Source organism: Topomyia yanbarensis, chromosome 3, assembly GCF_030247195.1.
Source record: "Topomyia yanbarensis strain Yona2022 chromosome 3, ASM3024719v1, whole genome shotgun sequence".
NCBI lineage: Eukaryota > Metazoa > Arthropoda > Insecta > Diptera > Culicidae > Topomyia > Topomyia yanbarensis.
The window spans coordinates 142,882,322-142,905,156 of record NC_080672.1 but is presented as its reverse complement, the minus strand read 5'-3'; the positions used below and the strand labels follow the sequence as shown (position 1 = coordinate 142,905,156).

At 37.3% G+C, this 22,835-nt stretch overlaps 1 protein-coding gene across 3 annotated transcripts in view; it reads left to right on the top strand.

Annotated features, from left to right (window-relative positions):
- The window catches only part of LOC131689015 (elongation of very long chain fatty acids protein 4-like), a 295,570-nt gene that overhangs the window by 258,360 nt on the left and 14,375 nt on the right, over window positions 1–22,835 (top strand). Inside the window, exon 1 of one of the 3 annotated variants that reach the window (XM_058973741.1) lies at window positions 2,936–2,953. The exons of 1 other annotated variant lie outside the window; for it this stretch is intronic. The gene's annotated coding sequence lies outside the window, so the exon portion shown is untranslated. Of the gene's footprint in view, window positions 1–2,935; window positions 2,954–6,010; window positions 6,583–22,835 lie in introns of those variants that run through there. One more of the 3 variants, XM_058973739.1, reaches the window with a different exon arrangement.

Genomic DNA, 22,835 nt, shown 5'->3' with positions numbered 1-22,835 from the left:
AATTATGCAACATGCTTTTAAAATTTAATGCGCGCGAGGCGGAGAGGTTTGATTCAAATTCTCGAGTACTTTTTCAAATGGACGTAAGTAACAATGAGAGAGGTCTTTCTCTTCTGTTCATTACTCGGCCATTTCAACAATTACTACTCTACTCTTTGCATAATATTGTAGTAAAAACCGTCGGCTTTCGATATGTACTGGAAAATTAGTACAAAGTGTTGTAATGACGTCGTAATAAACGAAAGAGAAAGTAAACAAAGAGAGGCTCTCAATATTACTTACGTTCATTTGAAAAAGTACTCGAGAATTTGTTCAGTCCAAAGGGGTTTAAAAAATAATACTGGGTTTTGACAAATGCAACTAATGTAATGAGCTTAAAAAACGAAAAATGTTTATGATCACATTATCGCGAAGCTGGAAGCAACTGATAATTAAACAGGTAGGTAAATTGAAAATCATTATTAGTTACCCTCAATAGGTACTCGTGACAGCCCTTTTCGTTGTGATTACCCTAGCCGTCTGTCCGTACAGGCGGACACGGGGGTCAATGCAAAACCGTAATTGTTTTGCAACCAATTCCCTGTTCCAAAGTACAAACATATAATCAATCATACTGTCTAGTAAAATTACCTAATGATATGTAATGTTTCTGGCCTTCTCACTTTAGAGCTTTTTGTGAGGTGTGTACTGATGTTCTTATCTGACAACACATTAAATTTATTCAAACTGACAGGATTTTGCAATGAGCAGTGAGATTGATGGTGGTTAGATTCTTCTGCAGGATTACAGATTATTTTTTTATTCTGCATGATTACAGATTAAAGATTATTCCTTTTACTTTTTGGTCGTTTAAGAATTTCAATACCCCCGAAAACGAATTATGAAGGAATAGGAGCGAAAGGAAAATTATAATTTTTGACTACATAAAATCGGTCTTACTAGAGCCTTTTTTGATATTTATTAAAGTTCATTTAGCAGTAACAAAATTCTAAAACCAAGTACAACACCATGCTCTCTGCTATACTAATCTATTATTTTAATTAATCAATTAATTATTAATTAATCAATTATCTCACAAGCTGATTGGCATTACTTGGCTTATCTACCTAATATAGGTCTGTCCAGAAAATGTATTCAAAACGAGTAGCTCCAAATTGAAGACTATGATGAGGAAGCCCACGCTCGCCACAGGAAATATTAAGTTCTTCCACGAAATATGAAATTTAATTTTCCAATAAAATTTTCAATAATGTACTAATGAACTTTGGTAAACAATCTTTAGGTTAAGTATTTCTTAATCGAATAATGGCCAACAAATCAAATTATTTAATGAATTGGTGCATAAATGATTAAAATTCATCTTATAATAGCGGAGTTATAAGCGTGCAATCCTCACATAGTTTCGTTACATAGGAGGTATTTTAGATTTTCGACACCTAGCCCCAAATAGTGGAGTAAGACATTTTCAGTGTCAAAAACTATAACTGACATCAGTGTCGTACAAATTATCTATTTGTAAGTTACAGATTTCCCGAAATTTATTGGACTTTCCTGATACTTGTAGAATTTTTTATACGTGATAGATTGTGACGATGAATTTATTGCTTACCTAAAGTTTGAAAAACTTTGCTGAACTTTGCAGAAATACTCATAGTAGCAAGTATACCAAAGTTCCCTTGAAACCTATTGAACTTCCATAAAATTTGTCCCAGAAGTTTACAAAATCAAACAAAAAAATTGTGGTAGGTGTAAGTTGAACTGTGATTAGTTCCCTAATCCCTTTCGTTGCCGTATCAGTAAAAAAGATCGTAGAATCTTTTGCACCTGAATGTGTCCAAGAAAGCAACGATACAAGATACTATTCAATACAAATTCTCGATCTATACATTACATTATCTTCTAGTTACTACGCAGAAGCATGTGTTCCGCACCAATAATAGTCTAATAGTAGAAAAATAGATGTAATACGCTATAAATCGCACTTTATTACCCAAACGCAAGACATACTTTAAGCAATTAACCATGACACATTATGGCCCTCAGTCTCGGACAATACGATCATTCCCTGCGGTCACCGTATCTCTTGGCTGACCGCGCAGCTAAGAATACTACCGTTGGTGTGTTGAAATGTCTAATATACTACGTGAAATTGATTTCATCGTTATGCAGCCTGAAAGGGAAAAAAATAGTCCTCCTCAACGGGTCACGCCAACGCCATTTTTCCATGTTGCTTGTCTTTTTCCTTCAAGCTTGTGGGAGACATTTGACTGAAAACACTGTGCACTGGCACAGAGTGATGGAGAAAGATCTAACCTCAACAATGAATGACTGAAAGTGAAAAAAAACATTTGCCACACCATCACAATCTCGTCATCGTCATAGTTATCGAATGTAATAATCGTAATACATAATGTATCATATATCTATTACTAGCCACGTCCAGGATAGGAGCAATAACTCATTTAATATTTGCACGCGGCTCGCCGTTAAAAGGGTGCCGTAAGTACCGACAAGGTACTTAATTCCGCACTGTCCCTAATCATAATGCATAAATATTACGGCAAGCGATAGTATAACTGCATTTTTATAATCCAATTGAAAATTCTACTTTCTGAAAACAAAAGAATACTCGTACTATACAATGAATACAACATGCTGATCATAAGTACATAGACCAATTTCACTGTTCTTTGAGGCTCTGTTATAACGTATTGACGGTACAATTGAAGTGTGTGCGATTTTGAAGAAAACATCAAACCTTAAGTAATAAGTAATGTGACAACAAGAAAACAGTCGTAATAGCATAAGAAGTTTGTTCAACAAGAAAACGGAAAGACAAATTGATTTACCGCATGCAAATAATTTCATAAAATGCCGTTTTTTGTGCTCTGCCAAGATTTCCAGTTGTTTATGTTTGGAATAAGTTTAAGTTCACAAGGTGTGGAATGTGTAGGTAAGGACGAGTGCAAATAAGCATAATTAGTTATAGACTACACACGACCTCAAAATCTCCTAACTGTGCGTCTCACTCAGTCGAATTTTACATTCAAAGAGATGCTACATTTTAATTTCCATATCAAAACATGTAATATCCTGTTATCAGCCAGAGCAATCAGAAAGTAGAAATCAGAATAAAGTGGCTCACTCGGCACGTTCCTCAGGTTATTCGGAGATTTGTGCCATGCAATGCCATCTCATTAATTCCATGGTAAAGATAAAGGTAAAGGAAGCAAAAAAAGAAATAAAAAATAACAAGGGGTATTATATGAGAAACCGGCCGATCACAAAATATGACCATCGTCGATTCGAACGAAACTTTGAAGTTGTGTTCAGTTTATGAATCTCCATTATTTTCTGCAACAATTGCAATATTTTGAAACAAGAGTAATTTTTCAAAAGGGCGTAAACAGTTCCAGATACATTAATTTCAAATTTTTGTTGTTCGATTACTGTATTTTATACAGCAAAACTTTATGAGAACGAGTTTCAGAGAATGATTATTTATGTGCGAAAAAAATATACATTGAAAAAAATGTTGTGTCATTTTTCACAAAAACAAAGATTTGTGTTAAAACTTTAAATTGTAAAAAAAACCCATTTCTAATTTTTTATATGTTGTCAATAAAAACCCCAAGAAAAAAAAACATTTTGAATGTGATTGTATGATGGAGCATCGGTAATTTTTTTCTAACAATAACTTTATACATGTTTTTAAATTTCATACTAATTGACATACTAAACTGTAATTCTATAACAGAATATAATTCTTAGTCTTATTTTAAATCAAAATGTTTTTAACAAAAATCTTCCAAAATGCGATAGTTTTCGAGATATTTGGAATTTTGTTCCAACAAAAACAGTTAATTCGTGTGATTATGCCTTTTTTTAAAGTTATTCGCGTTACCCCATCGTAAAATGTTAAAAATCTAATGTTTATTGTTTTAAAGACGTAAAAGAAACTTTTTCAGTGTATTTGGATCATGGAGAAGCTTTCAATAAAAAAGTTTTCCTAACAACAACTTTTGGCATATTTTTAAAATTCATACTATTTGCTGTCAAAAATACTATTTTCTTTTTGAATATTATTCTAAATGCTATTTTAAATCAAAATGCCCATAACAAAAATTTTCTGAAATGTTGTAGTATTCGAGATATTTCAAATTTCGTTTTAATAACACAATTCTTTTGTTTTCTTACGACCTTTTTAGAAGTTATTCGCGTTTCTCCATCAACAATAATAAGTTTTTCAAAAGGTCCATAACATTTCCTGTAACTTTCTCTTTGACATCAAGGTGATATTGTAAACCATTTGAAAGCTATACGAAAACAATCAAAATACTATTCAACCATAGGGTCTTATGATTAAACTAAACAGGTGGCGTGTTCTACTCTTCGTACTATAGGTCACTTACAAAAACATATAATGTTATTGGAGAATAGAACGTATGGGAGTATTTTACATTAAACTCGAAAAATATTTGCGTTGCTATTTTTTCGAACAGCGCTGTACTGGAAACTTTAAAAGCGATTATCTCGAGACCATGTTTTCTCACAAACGTCTTTACGGTGACTATGATTGCAGAAAAAGTTTTCAACCGATCTCCAAACTTTTCTAGCTTGTTCGTAATTTAACTGCCGTATCCTTGAACGATTCCATTTTTTCGTGAAAATTTTTATATTAATGTTATGAATTTTTGAGTGATTTTTTTTCTGGTGAAAATAGTGTTTTTTTTTTAAATCGTCCCCGCTTCTAAAAAGAAGAACATTTTTTTTTAATCGATCGTTCAAGGACACCACAGGTGCATACACTAAAGTATTTTTTTTAGTTTTATGCTTACAGTTGAGCTCTTGGACTGGAATCGTAGTCACGGCAAACCTCTGAAAAAAACGCGTTTTGCGGAAATTACTATAACTGCGACAATTATTAATATATGTTCTCAAGTGGATTTCGCAAATTGGATATTGTACTACGCTAGACGTATTTCATAAAAATGTGGCTACATACCTTTACAAAAATTCAAACTTTTCTCTTTTTTTCCGCATATATAACACCTTAAGGTTGGACAGAGAATGGGCAAAAATCGAAAACGAAAAAAGCATTTTTTTCCACACCGTGTGTTAGATCTCCATAAAAATCAATCAGCTTTTGTAGAATGTTGTTACAGTACAGCTGATTGATTTTTATGAAGATCTAACACCCGGTGTAGCAAAAACTGCTTTTTTCGTTTTCGATTTTTGCGCATTCTCTGTTCAACCTTAAAAAAGTTACGTGGCATGACATGACCCCCTACCCCCCTGTCGTCACACATTTTCACAAAATACAAAAATCCACTCTCCCCCATGTAATGCTACGTCATTTATGGAGGAACCTTAGAATATGTTTTTTTATTCCCTGAAAGTTTGAAAACGATCGATTGAATGTGTGAATTTTCACGAACTTTTCTTAGAATGCAATTTGATTCCATACATCCATTACAAAACACACAATACACTATCACCTGGTTAGCACTCCAAAGGACCCCAGTCTGAGTTTTGCGCTTGAAGTTTTCAGCCCACTTTTCCATTCTAATATTGAAGTGGATTTCACGATGACTGATCTTGGTTTTTTTTTTATTTTCGACAATTTTGAAGTAAGTTATCACCAGTGGAGTCAATCGGTTGAAAAAAGAAATGAGTCACATCGAACTCCTATTCCTTGTCCCACATGCTAATCTGTCAGAGAACGAAACGGAATAAAATCGAAGCATTAGGTTGTAAACCATCAAGTTATTTTCGAAAAAATCAAATCCATTTACAAACAATGCAAACAAGTTGTAGACAATAAACCAATTCTCAAAATGCCAACCTACTAGCACAGGTACGGAAACGAAGAATTCCGATGGGTCCGAGCGAGGTCTTGAAATCACCTCGCCATCGACTGCAATTCCGACGAAAGGTAGAAAAAATTGCCGCGCTAACCTAAACGCCAGACAAGCTTTACTTGTTCAATTTGCGACAACGTTCCATCGTCATTATTCGCCAGTCCGTTGAACAGCGCGCCACGCGAGCTCCCTTCGAAAGTGTTCCGAAATCACTTACACAAGTTGGTACATTTTTATTCTACCCGCCGCGACCAGTTTACAAATATCGAGTGCGCTTCCGTCTGTCTGTTTGATGAACCGCATTTTTGTTGGGTCAATAACAGTTCTTGGATAAAACGATTAGACGCTGTCTCACACTAAATAGTTTAAAAGTGAAATAACACATAGGTCTTCAGTGCAGGGTGTGTGTGCATATTTTTATATGCTCAAGTCCATTACCGTAAACTTATTTGTGTGATCTACGGTGGGAACGAAGAACAAATATTGGCCGGGTTCGTCGCCGGCTTTAGGGGCGGCACTACCGGTCAGGCATCTGTTGGGTTCACTTTCTACGCGGAGAAAAGTCAAACAAGGAGTACCGGAAAAGTGAAACTGACTGGTGTTTGCTTTTTGCTGTTTGTACGCACATGTGGTAACAATTTGGCGAAGAAATTTTGGTGATATGCTTTAGGCTTGGCGGCTGACTGAATAGTGGAAATAGTTTTCTAAATTTTTATTCACGGTAGGTTGACAGAATTGTACTTTTAATTTGATAATAAATTCGGTAGATCAGTAATTATTCCATAATTCTTCAATATTTGATAATAAAGTATAAATATTACTGTGAGTGAAATTCGATAGTGCTCAAGTGGTAGAATAAATCTAAAAAATATGCTAACTAGAGAAACATCTGGTACATCTGGTTGCCCAAGAAAAAATAGTGTATTGTCCGTTGAACGTCGAATTGGAATGATGCACCGAATTACAAATACATGCAAAAATACTGCCCTCGAAATTCTAGGATGCTGTACAGTTATTTCTTTCTGCGCGTGAACGATTAAAAATCAAAATGTGCCATGATGTGATGTTTAATAGATAGAAGCAAAATAGTTGAAGTGCAAAGATAAGTTGCTAATGTGAAACTCAACTAGTATGAGAACGAAAAGATCAACTATCCAAATGCTAACAAAGACAATTATCTCTAGTGATTGTGCCTTTCCCATTTCTCTAAACTATGATTCCATGACCGATTATTTTAAAATATATTTGTGGAAATGTATATAACATTCTTAGTACACTTTTCACCTACATCTCGCCCGCTACGAAACTTGATGAGCTACGTGTTGATACTGAAACACCTATTTAATCCACCTAGCATTGAGATTTCATACACATATCACTGTTGGATTATTCAATAGTTTGCAGAACTCATGCGAAGTAGGTACCCAACTAGAGGTGGGATGGAAACAGTTTCTAGTCAAATGATTCAAATTAATTTAATAAATTCAGTGAATACAATGAATCATATGAATAAAATGAATGGAATGAACGAAATGAATAAAATAAAAAATAAACGAAATGAATAAATAAAACAAACGAATCAAATAAACAAAACCAAAGAATTTATAAAATAAATAAAAAGAAGAAAATAAGCAGAATAAATTGAATTGATGAAATGAAAAATTAAATGTTAAAAGGTCATAAATTATAAAAAAAAAATTGTTTTAAATAAATAGTTTTGATGAAATGAATAAAACGAAAAAAATAGTCAGATTATTAACCCTTTCATGTCCAACTTTTTTCTAGTGCATGTAAGGTTTCAAAACTATTTTGCCTTGAAAACGGTGAGGTCAAGAAACACGAAAAGCCTATTTTCATAAAGATAGGTGCTTCCATGGCAGTGCTAGAAGCTTGTCAATTTTTACCTTCTAATGCTCAATACAATTCTCCTAGAATAATTACAATAGTCCAATTACGTGGAAAACGTAGCCAACGACAGTCTAAATTGATAAGTTTTATCAGTTTTCAATAATATTGCACCATAACGACGATATATGAAAAAATCATTTTCCGTCGTCAACGTAAACTGTCCCTGGCAGCACTGCTCCATCGGAATCCAATCAGACTAATTGCAATAATTCAATTCTAGAGCTGATCCTTGTAACTGTAAATCTTCAAAATAAAGGCAATAATCACATTAATGAGCCTTACTTGTTTTTGTGAACAAATCTCGCCTCAATCAAAAGTTATAGCTGTTTAAAAACGTTGTTGTCCACAAGCAACTTGGGCATGAATTGGTTAAAATGCAGAAACTGAATAAAATGTATGGACTGTCGAAAATGGATAGAATGTATAGAATGAAAACAGTGAATGAAATAAGTAGTAAATTGCACAAAAAGAATAAACTGATCAGAATGAAACCAAAGAATGAATCGAATAAAATTGATCAAATGAACCCAAATGAATAAAAAAAAGCTGAACAAAATAAATAATTAAAATGCAATAATCATATATTTAAAATAAGTCAAATATTCAAAATGAATAAAATAAACAAGACGAGTAAAATCCATAAAATGAAGAATCTAAAACAAATGGACTATTTAGAATGAAATTAAAAAACATTGTTGAATAAAGTGACTGAATAAACCGGATTGTAGAAGTTAGAGAATTATGAAATGTTTTTGAAAATCACATTATCTGAAAAATAATTAATTATTATACAATGGACTTTCTAAAGTTTCCATTCTTTATTTGTTTTCTCCTTTTAGTTTTCAATTTACTTCACTTGACGGCGTCGTTTAAGATTATCTGGTGTTTCTACTTTATTGATGGACCTTAATTAGTTATCAGGAATCTTGAACGTTCAATTTGTTTTGGAATTCAAAGTTGTCTTCTTGGTCACATATTCCCGAAAAAAAATTGCACAGAATAGAATTTTCTGTTCCAGTATTTTACCGCACAATTAGAAATAGTAAAGTGAGACAAGGTCACATGTAGGATTCCTAGTACCGACCCTTTTTGGCGAGAACCAGAACTGCGGACATTCAATTAGCTAGAGATTACTAAGCAGAGAAAGTTATGAAAAACTAGAACTTTAGTACTCAAGTGAGAGCAAGGATGTGAAATATACAGATTGGAAAACTAGAAGTGGCAGGGTCATTAGAAAAAGACTTAAAATCCTACAGACTAATCTTTTGTCTTCTGCTGGCAGGAGTCGAGCTTAGGCAGCATAGCTGCGAATCACTCAAATCTGCCAACATGTCTCCTGGTAAAGACAAACTTGTCCCCTTTACCGTGAGAGCCCACAAAAGAGAAGTCACGTAAGGTCACCACTGAAAACCTGTCGATTACCAACATTAATAAAAATGCCGCTGTTATCTCTGTATGCCTGTCAAATGCCGGTGTAGATTTTTATTAGGCTATTTCCATTGCTCTTACAGTGTTAGCGTGTATACTACTATGTGTAGGTTGGTGGCGGTGCCTACCGTGGCTACTCACCGCTGCCGATGGATTCCCGTTGATTCCTTTTTCTATTTTCATTTTTATTTCGACTTATGTAGTCACACTTTCATTTTTACTTTCTAACGACATTCAATTAACTAGAGATTATTATGTAGGGAAAATTCTCAAATGATTGAATTGTTCTGATCAAACAAGCATATTAATTGCTTCAGGATGTCATTCTCATTTCAGCAGAAGATATTTTTCATATGCGGCACCTTCTTTTATTTCGAGATTTAGGCATTAAAATCGAAAACTGCTAAGCGGTGCGTCTTTCATCAACTTCACAGATGGTAAATATTGTAAACCCTATTATCAATAGTAAATCAAAGTGAGAATGATACTACATCTCAAAGTTGGCTTGCACTTCCTCTCAGCATTATAGCTTTGCTGTAAATTGGTTTCGACCTTTATGCGGTTTTTCTGCTATTCTCTTATGCCCAAAAAAGCCTTTTGCTTTTCTGTAAACTATTGAGTTTTGCTGACTTTTACGATCACCAAAATTACAAAAAGCAGTTCACCAACTCTAAAATTGTTAGCTACATAACTGTTCGTCCTTTATAGATAAAGATTTAAACAAACCAAATATAGACATGACTTGGGTTACAGTCTTATTATGTGCCACCCAGTGCAAAATGGAAACCAATCAGAATGTCGCTAATAAAAAAATTAAAACTATTTTATTACGTCTCTTAAGCCATATGTGAATACTTTGAAATTTTGTTCATGATCTTTAAATTTTATTTCGACCAAATAGTGCAGGAATTTAAACGTACCATTTAGTACAGTAACTTTTAGGATTATTATGAAGATGTTCCCACCTCATTTCTCACAAAAATTTATGGTTATGCAACCAACCGCGGCCATTGCATGTTGCAAGTGTTGCTTGGGAAGATAATTAAAATCATTTAAATATAAAGCCATACAAATTTCAAGAATATACATAAATTGCCCTAATGTTAGATTGAAATTTTTGTACAGGACTATCGTAAACGCACTCCTCAATTCACACTGACGAATAATCAAATTTGTAAATAAATATAAAATGACATTTAATAAAAATATAAATATTCAAATCAGTTAGAATCTGAATTCAATCCGGCATCAAAGTCTAGTTCTACCATAAACGTGTCAGCAGAAAAGCAGAATATAAATTTCCGTGGTGGAACGCTGAGCTTGGTCGCCTACGCAACGTACTCCGGAAACAACGAAAGGGATATTTACATCATAGGACCGACGACAACAAAATTATTCTTCGTCATACTGAACTGCAATATGAAACAGCCCGGGACAGTGCATTCGGTGAATATTTGAACCAAGTTCAGCGCAGCCTTCGAAATAATCCTTCGACATTCTGGACATTTATAAACAGCAGAAAACGTTCCGTGGGTGTACCAGAAAATGTCTATCTTCGAGACAAAAATTCACAGTCCGCTGCCGAGTCGGTGAACCTTTTTGCAGATCACTTCCGAGATGTATTTACCAGCCCTCCTGTCTATCCATCGCAACAGTACCTTGAAACATTGCCTCCTGTGTTTATAAAGCATTGTGCCCGAGCACTTTCTGCACCAATAAGTATTATTTTTCAGCGTTCACTCTCGGAAAATATTTTCCCAATGGCATGGAAAGAAGCTGCTATAGTTCCTATTCATAAGGCTGGAGATAGGCACAATGTTGAAAACTACAGAATCTCGCTGCTGAACTGCCTAGCTAAAGTCCTGGAAAAGTTTGTGTACAATGCGATGTACGCTGCTTCTTCCAACATAATCGACGAACGACAACACGGATTTATGAAAAAACGCTCCGCCACTTCGAACTTGATGACGTACACGAGCTTTCTAGTTCCAGCTGTATAGAAGCGTCAACAAGTGTACGCTATATATTTTGATTTCGCAACATTGCTGTTTTGAAGCTGGAGCGACTAGGCCCTCCTGAGTGGGTTACCAGATGGCTGCATTCTTACCTCTCACAACGATCTACCTTCGTTAGAATTGGCACTACATGCTCAAGCGCATTCGTAACGCCAACCGGTGTGCCTCAAGGAAGTCACCTAGGGCCATTGATCTTTCTCTTATTGATCAACGACCTCTGCACCCGCATCAACTCTGAAAACCTGCTCTATGCTGATGATTTGAAAATCTTTCGTTCAATTGCTTCAGCACTAGATTCTGCTGTGCTCCAATATAGAGGAATGGTGTTTGCTGAACGGTATGCAGATCAACATTGATAAATGTAAGATGATAAGTTTCGAACGCTCGGCAAATATAAGGCGTTGCGAATATACTCTTCAAGCCTGTGTCATCGAGCGGGTGGATTCTATCCGTGACCTGGGAGTGTTATTCGACAGAAAACTTCGTTTCGCCGACCACATCACTGCAACAACGGCGAAGGCTTTTGCAACATTGGGTTTTCTAAAACGGAACGCTGTCGATTTTATGGATTTCTACGCACTGAAATACACTGAAATACCTTATACTGCGCCCTGGTCCGGAGCACTTTGGAGTATGCTGTACAAGTATGGGCGCCATACAACGCCGTTCAAAGTAGCCGACTGGAGCGCGTTCAGAGAAGTTTTGCTCTCAGAAAATTGCCTTGGAACGACCCTATCCGTCTTCCGCCGTATAATAATAGATGCATGTTGCTAGATTTGCCAACGCTGGAGTCTCGCCGCACGTTCTTGCAAAGAATGTTCATTTTCGATATGTTGTCGAACAATATTGACTGTCCCGACATTCTCTCAAGGATTCATTTATTTGTTCCCCCTCGTGATATAAGGAATCGTCCGCTTCTGTGGATTCCCAGGCACCGCACAGCATATGTCCAGAACAATACGCTAGACAGATGTAGCAGATTCAACGAAACTGTTTTAGCTTATGACTTCCATACCACTAAATCTAATTATAAGTTAGCAATTAGAAATTCTTAACATTGACACTAGCAATAGCATTAAGTGTAATCTGTACGATATATACCGAAGATGTAATAAATAAAATAAATAAATAAGACTACTCTAAATTATCATTAGATACCCAAATAACCTACTCTCTCCTATTACCATACTCCCCTAAATTCCATAAATTGCATCTTCGATCAAAAATTTATTTTATTATTTTTTTATTGTTAACAATTAGAAACTGAAATGAAGACGAACAAAGTCGAAAATTTTGCAAGTTTTACTACTTTACCCTAATACCAGAAGTACTTCGGGTACTCAAACCCCCTTAACTCTGGCCACAGATGCGTGTAGTAGACCAAACTAGTTGCGTTTGATTTCTTATCAAATTCCGCCACTTTTTCTATATAAATTATGATAGAAATTTCGCGGCGACCAATGAAATGCCCCTGGGAATCGTTTCTTGCCTACTGCCGGAATACTCCGGGTACTCAAACCCCCGTAATTCTGGCATCAGATGCGTGCAGTGGACCAAACTAGTTGCATTTGATTTCTTATTCATATATAAGTACCTGAGGGCCCGCGAAGCAAAATATATTTTCAGAGCGCATATTGAAATTTTAAGTCTTGTTTCCTAACAAACTGAAAATAACATATTGATAGCATACAAAGTCGATGTTTATCCGTGGGGGTCCGCAGCAACGCAGGGCGATTTCTAAGGGGTCCGTGGTACGAACAAGGTTGAGAACCGCTGCTCTACGACACTAAAATGCAAAAATAGGGTAACAGCAGACAAAAAATAGGTTTGTCTTCTTAAGCCTCCACAATTATATCACCCACATGAAAATAGCTTGGGCACTAATAAATATTTCAGATTAGCAGAAGATCATTTTTTCAGCACAGCACTTTTTTGGTTCCATTTGGGGTCCCAAACAACTGTGCAAAATTTGGGGTCGATTGGTTTAGACCCGGCGTAGCGTATTGCGTTTGAAATTTGTATGGAAATTAGTATGAGAAAACCTACTTTTTTGCATTTTCGATTTTACAGACTACAATTCTTTCTGCAGTATGCCTACAATTAGATAGAAGTGTAGTACAGGATATTCTGAACAACTTTGCCGAAGGATGCATGGTGATAGAATGTCTCGAAAACAAGTTATAACTATTCAAAGAAGAATACGTTTTGTTTCATATGTTTCGTTTAATTGTTACTATTTTGCATAGAAATTTGTGCAAATGTTTTAAAATAATTCATCTGAACATTTCAACTCGACAATATTTCAGTTATTTCAGTGTGAATTTCTATATGTTGAAGCCCCCTCTTACTACGCCCTATTTCTCAATCACCTACGCCCATGAAATTGAGCTAAGGATTTTGAATAATTCATTCAAACATACAATGTGGTAAATATAAAATATATTATGTTATTCTGGTATGCTATATGAAATATCATTGGTACCCCCGCAGTGTTGGCAAAAAATGATTTTTGGCAATTAATTCGATCTATCGTACTTTGAATCGCTATAACTTATTTAGAGACATTCTACCACCATGCATCCTTCGACAAAGTTGTTCAACATATCCTGGACTACACTTCTATCTAATTATAGGTATACCGCAGAAAGAATTGTAGTCTGTAAAATTGAAAATGCAAAAAAGTAGGTTTTCCCATACTAATTTCCATACAAATTTCAAACGCAATGCGCTACACCGAGTCAAAACCAATCGACCCCAAATTTTGCACAGTTGTTTGGGACCCCAAATGGAACCAAAAAAGTGCTGTTCTCGGTTGATGTGGTTATGATAACGATTTTCCATATAACAATGCCCCACCCTAAACACATTGTCCCAATTTGTCGGTTGGGATATGAAACTCCCTCCGGGCCTCGGAAAAGGTTTTCAATGTTTGAGCGAATCCTATGCATTTCTTTTGTAAAACTCACGATTTCTCATCACGTCCTCGCTATACATATACGTACAAGGTAATCGATTTACAAACTACGCTATGCCTGCCCCCGATAAATAGCTTTTCCTGTCACGCCAATTCGAAGGAATCTTAAAAACGAAGTGATTGAAAAGTGAATAGCATTCCCCACAACCACGTTTGTCCGTACGCTTGCTCGCATACCTGTATGTCCACCTGTGTGTTGCGCTCTATATCTTCAAAAATATTTTTAATTCGATTTGGAATTTTTTTTATAGTTTATCTATTGATATAAGCAATAAAAACCCGATTTCTTCGATCTTGTAACGCAGACCATCTCCTTAAGTTGAACAATTTTTGATTGTTCCACACTTTAACTCTCGACGTTCAAACAGCATATCTCTATTATCGTTTCGAAAGCTTCCCGAATGCAGGTCTTGATCACTCGGATAAGACTTGATATCCAGTGGTTTTACATCATTTTCTCCATGGGATGCAAAACTTGTTTTTTACTAATAATTGTCCTTAAGGGACGACTTTAGCATAAGCATAAGCATAAGCATAAGAGATCGCCCGTAGTTGCTACTCCGTTATTGACCAGAACCAAATTAGGTTGCAAAATGTTCATTGGAACAACATGCTTGGGAATAACATGATGTACCACATTGTACAATCTATTCTGATCCCTGCATGCTGATCAATACCGACGCCGGCCACGTCCGAATGCAGATCTTCTGGGAAAGGAAGGAATGTTAGTCCGATACATGTTGCTACTAGAGACCGAGGAATCCTCTGCATCCCCACATGTATCACGGGAATGGGAGAGTTGTTAGTAAGTGTGCCAATAGCGTTATCATGTAATAATTGCTCTGGGCAGCCGGCTGCCGAGAATTTGGGAAATTTATCATTTGTTGTATTAATACGATTAGCAAAATAAGCAACTTGAACTCCGGATAGCTTATATTTCTTAATAATATTCAATCACGCGACGTATTTTTTCGTGGTTTCTATAGTGTCGGTGCTGATTTTACCCAGCGATCGTTTGAATAAAATGAGGAATCTTATATAGAAGGTTCATCAGACTCTTTCATAGGTGTCGCGAAGTTGGTGTTCTAGGATTCGTTCCATGCAAGCGATGTGACCTGTACATAGTTTATTAGGTAGTAGTTTAGTAAGTTTTCGAGAACACGATCGCTCGAAAAAGAAGATCCTGTTTAGATTTTGGTTCTTTTTAAACTCTGGGTAGCCGGCTACCGGGAGTATCCTATGTTTTCTAAACAAAAGCAATTTCAACTCCACACAGCCGATCGTGGGAGTATTGCCTAGAAAAGCTAATCTTATCTGCGTAATGGGCCGGATCACTATTTATTGCGGCATTATTTAGACTAATTTCGCTATACCTTCTCCACGATATATTTTTTTGGGTTGCAAACTACCGAGTGATAACATGTTATACAAAGAGTTATGATAGCTCGAGATGTTATAAATCAACGAAAGTATCCTATTTTCCATATCGGATTGTTTGTGAAATACACGTATACGAACGATTATATCGAACATTAAAGGGAAATACAGAGGATCGTTAACCTGATGCACGGGCTTGTTACCAATATCGGAACTAGAGGTGTGCGCCGATGCATTTTTAATCGGCGGCGGCGTAAGCAAGATATTTGGCCGGCGGCGGCGGCGTTGGCGGCGTCACGCCGTTGGACCCTAACGGCGGCGGCGCGCCGGCGTGTGTCGGCGTGGCGAATATTGACGCCAATGTACCTAAAAAAATCCTGCAGTACAATTCCTTTCCCAAATTGTCGGTTTCTCTTGTAACAGACTTCGCAGCACATACAAACAGACGTTACAACTTGAAGAAAATTCTAAAAAAAATCATCGCCCACGCTGTACTACCGACATCTGTTGAACACATTGCACAAAATGTAATTCTTGCAATCAGATCTATTTTTTTATTTTTCTGACAGGAATTGTGTCAGATGGAAGTGAACTTCCCCATGGGGTCTGCCCACCCAGCTCGATATGTTAGGTATCAGCCGGTGGGTCCACCTACCTTTCGAGGAGTTATCCCACTCACACTGCCATCTGACGACCGAGGTCACCCTGGTGCGCTCGCGGGCATCTTCCCGGATGACCAGCCCGACTGGCATCATGCTCGCTATCACGCAGGATGCATCGTGTGATACCGTGCGGTAAGCAGATATCACTCTGAGGCACATCACGCGGTAGGTGCTCTCCAGTTTCTATAGGTAACTGGTTACCCTCAGTGCTCTTGATCATGACGGGCCGCCGTACCTGCGGATAGATACGGCAACGCCTGCCAGTAACCTACGTCTACTGGCGCACACCTTTGAGCTGTTGGATATCATCCTCGATAGTGCCGCAACAGTAGTCGACGCTTTCTTGCATGTATAGTCGACGTGGCTGCCGAAGGTCAGCTTATCGTCTATAATGACTCCGAGAGATTTCAGACTCCGCTGTGAGGTGATCACGACTTCTCCAACATGGATGTTGTGCCGACTTGCGGTTGTTGACGATAACTACCTCCGTCTTATGCTGAGCGAGCTCCAGGGTTCTTGCGCTCATCCATTCCTCCACCGTGTTGATCGCGTGTTCTGCAGTTAGTTCTACCTCAGGGATTGACTCCCCGTAGACCTCCAAGGTTACGTCTTTGGCAAAGCCGACGATCTTGACCCCAGGAGGGAATTTCAGTCTCAGAACAGTATAACAGTACGCGGTTCTGGAAGTAGCTTTCCAGGATCCGGTACAGACCCACCGGTAGGTTAAGCAGGTGTAGCGAGAGCGCGATGGTATCCCTTCTTGCGCTGTTGAATGCGTTTTTCACGTCAAGTGTCACTAACGCACAGTATCGAATGCCTCCCCTTTTTCGTTGGATCGCTATCTCGGCAGTCTTTATCACTGAGTTGATAGAGTCCACCGTGGACTTACCCTCCCGAAAGCCAAACTGGTTGCTTGACAGGCCGTCCGTACCTTCTGAGTACGGGGTTAACCTGTTGAGGATGATCCTCTCAAGTAATTTGCCAGTCTTGTCGATCAGACAGATTGGTCTGTACGCCGATGGGTCGCCTGGCGGCTTCCCGGGCTTCGGCAACAGCACCAATTTCTGCCTTTTCCATCTATCGCGGAAGCGGTATTCGTCAAGGCATCTCAGCATAGCTAGCCTGAACATGTTCAGGTTCGCTATGATCGCTGCCTTGAGAGCGCTGTTTGGAACTCCATCCGGCCCTGGAACTTTGTTCATTGCTAGGGAATGAGCCACTGCGAGTAGTTCTTCATTCGTCACCGGAGCCACCATTTCGGCCGCGCTCGCGCTGTCTCCTGGTGCAGGTGGCCAGGGGCTTGTGGCTCGAGACGGGAAGAGTGCTTTGATAATCGTCACCAACCGGTCCGGAGACCGTTCTGGGGGTGAAGAGCCCCCTTTGGTCTTGGCCATCACGATTCTGTAGGCGTCACCCCACGGATTCGCATTGGCACTCTCACACAGGTTGAAGAAACACGCTCTCTTGCTGCTTTTAATGGCCTTGTTAAGGGCCTCTTACCCTCTGCATCGTCACATCAGTACACCAGCATCGCGAAAAGTCAAGATCACTGCCCAACTATTCTTCGAGAAAAAAAAATCAAAATAGGCCACTAGTCAATCAATGATAAATAAACCTCGCATTGAAAATATTTTTTGTGTTTTCACAAAACTAGTTCACGCAAAAAAGATGGCATTATACTCAAATGTTTAGTCGGTGGTTGTGTCTGAATATGTTTAATATGTTTATGATAACTTGATGATACATTAATTTGTATTAACTTTATTGACTAAAAAAGTCAAGAATTGAACGATGTGCAACGATTTTCGTAAATTCTCTTCGTGTTATCGTAATATTTTAGTCTTGAGCTTACCGTCGGATTTTTTACACAGAGTCACATGTCTTATAGTCTTCTTAATTATTTCACGGACATGAATTGTGGCAATGTAATGTATTTTTGTTCCTCGGTGCAGTTTCATTTGATTTCAAACATTACACTGAATCTTAGCAAAAGAATAACAGGGTTACAGATCCTAGTAGTTTCCTTGTATCTAATACTCGCGCCTATGAGACTGGTTGCTAGCAATTGTGCACAATAGCTCACATAGAAATTTCAAAACCAAAGAGCAGAGCGAATAATCCATGAATAATAGTCTGAGTTCCTTATAATTGTTTGCGAAGCAAGAATGGATCCATGAATTATATTCCGAATGTCGTGTAATGATTTTCGAGAAAATATCAAGAATTTGTTAATTTTGTGATCTAATTCACAACCACTAATACCAAATAAAGATCAATATGTGATAAATCATGAATCAGTTAATGTCGTATATTTGGACCATAGACAATGTTCCTAGATTTGTAGATAAAATTATGAGTCAATGATTTTCGAGTTCGCGAATTGTCGGCGTGAGAAAAATGCATCGGCGGCGCGCCGCCGGTTTACCGTTCGGCGTCGGCGTTTGTTAAAATTTACCGGCGGCGGCGGCGTGGCGCGGCGGCGCACAGCTCTAATCGGAACTTGAAATTAGATTCATTAAAACAGACGCGGCTAATTTTCAGTACGTATTGACCCGCGATCATCGATACTAATCAAATTAAAGTCTTATTGGGGCTGATTTCCCAACAACTATTCATTTTTACGGTATTGTTTTCTCTGCTAGATCTGTTCGCACCCTCTCATTCTGCTACTATTGGCAGAAGGTTGATAGCACCCAGTCGTCGCCGGTCTAAGGACCAAATGCCATCAATAGACTTAGACTCGCGTAAAGGCTTAATTGAAAGCTAACCAATGAACATGACAGCAAAACACTTATTATTCGTGCTGACATAACTGAAGGTAATTGCTTACCGGTCCCCGATCCCTCTCGCGAATTGTCAATTCTCAAACTTTATACATGATTGAAGTCATTATTCCACTCAAATAAGGCCATGTGTTTTCCCTAAGCACATTGAATGCTCTTTGGATCAGTTCCCCCGTTGGTAAAACAAACCATAAACAAACATATAAATTAGTTTGCTCAGTCCAAAGAAAAGTTTGCCGACCGGCAGACACGTGTTCCCTTACCGTGCCATCACATCAACTAACACCCAAATTTAGCTTCCGATGGCCCTACAATTTCTGACAAAGTGAAGTTCTGGAATGTTGAGATATTTAGCACTGTTTACGAAAGTAAAAGTATTATAAAGCTAGTGTCAGGCCTTCATGAGACCTCAAGAAGTCACTTTTGAAGGTATTCGTAAATATAGATTTGTCGGTGGACGGTTCCAGATTTAATAAAAATATAATACAAAATTTAACAGATCTACAGATCGCTTGCCACATAAAAAACTTTTTGTGCAATTCGACAGCTCCATCTTAGGCCAATTCAATAAATTTTCTACATGAAAGTTTACTTTTTTTTTAAAACGGGAAGTTAAACCTTGGCGTGGAAAAGCCGGTATATTGATATATGCTGTTACTTAGTGTAGAATTAGATCTCGTCCTTTATGGCTATTATACAACCGCCAGAAGAAACTTAAAACGTAGGAACACAATCGAGAATAGCGAATCAGAAAAGGTGGCTATATGTCAGTGATTCACTAAATACAGAATGGATAAAGGTTATGATGTAAAACCTTAAGGTCCGTCCAGGTTAAGTACGGAGCAATACCTCGACCTAGGAACTCCTTAAGTCTTCGGTACGGAGCAATACCTCGACCTAGGAACTCCTAGCATGTTGTTAGTCGCCTCTTACGACATGGGAGCAGTTCCCAGAGGTTCTATTCTTGGCTGAAATAGTGCAAAAAGATTTCAGCCCGCCGGACACCACACGGCTTAATAATTGTCCTTAAGGGACGACTTTATTGAAAAATTCTAGTGATTACGAAAGTATTCTAGGAAAACTGTTGGTTTTGACAAGAGACGCTGCTCATAAATATAAAACAGTTCCTTTAAATTAAGTTTGGGTACTTTTGAGTTTTGCGTCTCTTATTAGTATTTTAAAAAACGAAACGTGAGATTTGACTCAGTTCGTGAAATAAGGTACTTTTAATTGGATAAATTTAAATTTAAGTTTATTCAATTCAAGATTGAATATAAGAAACCTATCAATGTGTTGTGATTTTTGCCGTGGTTAAATAAAAACTACCTTTAACACAGTTTACCTCATCCGATGATACCCCGACATTGAGTCAAAAGAAACCAATTTGAAGTAGGTTATCGTATGCTAGTGAGCAAAAAATCAAGGTTCACATTCACAAGCTTCATAATTGACATTTTCTATTGGTGGAAGATGTAGAAGTCCAGCATTACATGAAGGTGTCTCAAATATAGTATGAAGTATTTGCTTGATGCTAAAACTGACTTAGTTGCAAATCTAACTAATGGCAAACCATTTATTTAACTCAGTTTCGAACCAAGGCTCATCACAATTTAACTAAAAATCGACTTACGTTCTAACTTGACATTTTATGAAACCATTTTATATACAAAATGTATTATTTGTAGTATAGAGTAGAATAGTTATTTGGATTAGGAGATTTTTGGGACGAAATGTCTTATGTATGCTGTAATTTTCCGAGTACTACTTCAAAAGTTGTAGCATTTAATATATTTTTCCTCATATTTTTCCATAGTACCATTGTCAAAAGCGAAGCGAGCGGCGCTCTTAAATTATCCAAAATATGTGAAATTTGCCATCTGAGCTTACTTTGACATCGATCAAAGTGATTCATTTGGGAAAATTGAAGAAATATCTGTTTGATTTTGATCTGGAGTAGATATTCCATATATACAAATAAGTGTGCATGTGCATTGCGCTTATTTATTTTTATGTGATTCGCATCTACAGCTCACTGTATTTGCTACCATCTTTTTAGGACCATCATGCTTCATTCGTCCGATGTAGCGCAATCATTCAGTTATTTTCTGTTATTTCAGATGATGTCACATTCTTATTTCAGATGAAATCACAATCTGCCTTTACATATGCATAACAAATAAATGCTTTTGTTTGCGAATTAATTTATATTACTTCTGAACTGAAGGCATTCGATTCTGTGTGAAACTTCAGTAAGCTTGGAAGTGAACAATGAAGGAGGTCTTGAAACTGATTGCTGGTTTCGATTAATGCCCACAGAAATAGGAAACTTTTATAAAAATTATTCCGTTCTTAATGTTGTAATAATACATTCCCCTAAGTCGCTCAACAGCAGAGTTTTTTAAGAGTCGCAACTTTTAATAAAGAATCGTGACCCATTCAGTACATTTTGTTTTGTAGAAGTTGTGGGCGATATGTTTTCGAGCATTCTATGTAAATTTTCTTATTTTAAAACATTTTGTGTTATTTAAGGTGATTTTCAATCTATTCCCGGAGTGATCGTATTTTTCGATAGTTCCCTAGTTGGTCAAATCTCGCGTTTTTTGAAAAGGGCCTTGCTGTCAAAATTCACTTTGAGGGGAAATTCTGGACAAACCATTAATCGCCGATTATAAATCACAGCAACAAACGAAAGAGAAAACTTTTCTCTTTCATAAAATATTAACATTCATTCTCGGTGAGTTACGGTTTGTCCGCAATTTTCTCTCAAAGTGAATTTTGACAACATGCTTATTGGCCCTTCTCAAAAAACACGCAAGAAATACACACTAAACAAACATAAAAATCAGTTTGCCTAGTCCAAAGAAATGTCAGCTCGATTGGCATCACCCGGTAGCCAACGAACAATAACGACAAATCAACGAACATTTAAAATTAATGCGATTAGGGTTGCCACCTCTGGAGAGACTTTGACCCGGAGATTTTCACTGACCTGGGGGGTGGTAGATTTTGAGTGGAACTAGACGGAAATTAGAATCAAAGCGATTGCTCGGCATTTTAGAGCACTTTAATCGATTTTTATTACTACGTTACAGTAAAGCTGTAAAATTTTCACTTTATTTCACTTCCCCGACCAAAGAATACAAAAGCACCAGCTACTCTCGCTGCGGAGGATAAGTCGAACGAGCATTGCTCTCCTCCATAACTAACAGGAAAAGAAGAGCAAAGGAAGCTGCGGCATCACATTGGAAGCACTATGTGGTGTCGGTTATTCATCACCAGAGTTCACAACAAAGAGGCAAAACTCACCTCCCTAGCCAACAGTTAAGGGTCACTGGAGGAGTAGCAACAACACGGGAAGAACTCGTTTGATGTTGACCTAGTCAGCTGGATTAGAACAAATCTGCCATTCCTTGGTGCAGCTGGTGATAAGCACCACTAACAGTGAAGTGATTTGGTAAAATTAAAGCAAAATGACTTTGTTACATCATTTTGAGCGACTTGGTGGGATTTCAATTGTAGCATATAGTGAAATATTACTTTCATTGATTTATTTGATTTGTTTTTTATATTCATTGCTTTGTGAAAGAAACCAGCAATATTTGGTGAACTCATCTTCGTCACCTTGAAATGAAGGGTTAGTCGGGCAAAATAAATCTGAACCAAAGTAATAGTTAACTTTGACTTTTTAAATATTTTATAAATAATCAATTAATTTAAAAAAAATGAATTTTTTTTTCTTCCCACCAAACTTGGAGAAATTGATATGAAACCCGGAGGCCCGGAGATCGCTCCCGAAAACCGGAGTCTCCGGGTCAAACCCGGAGGGG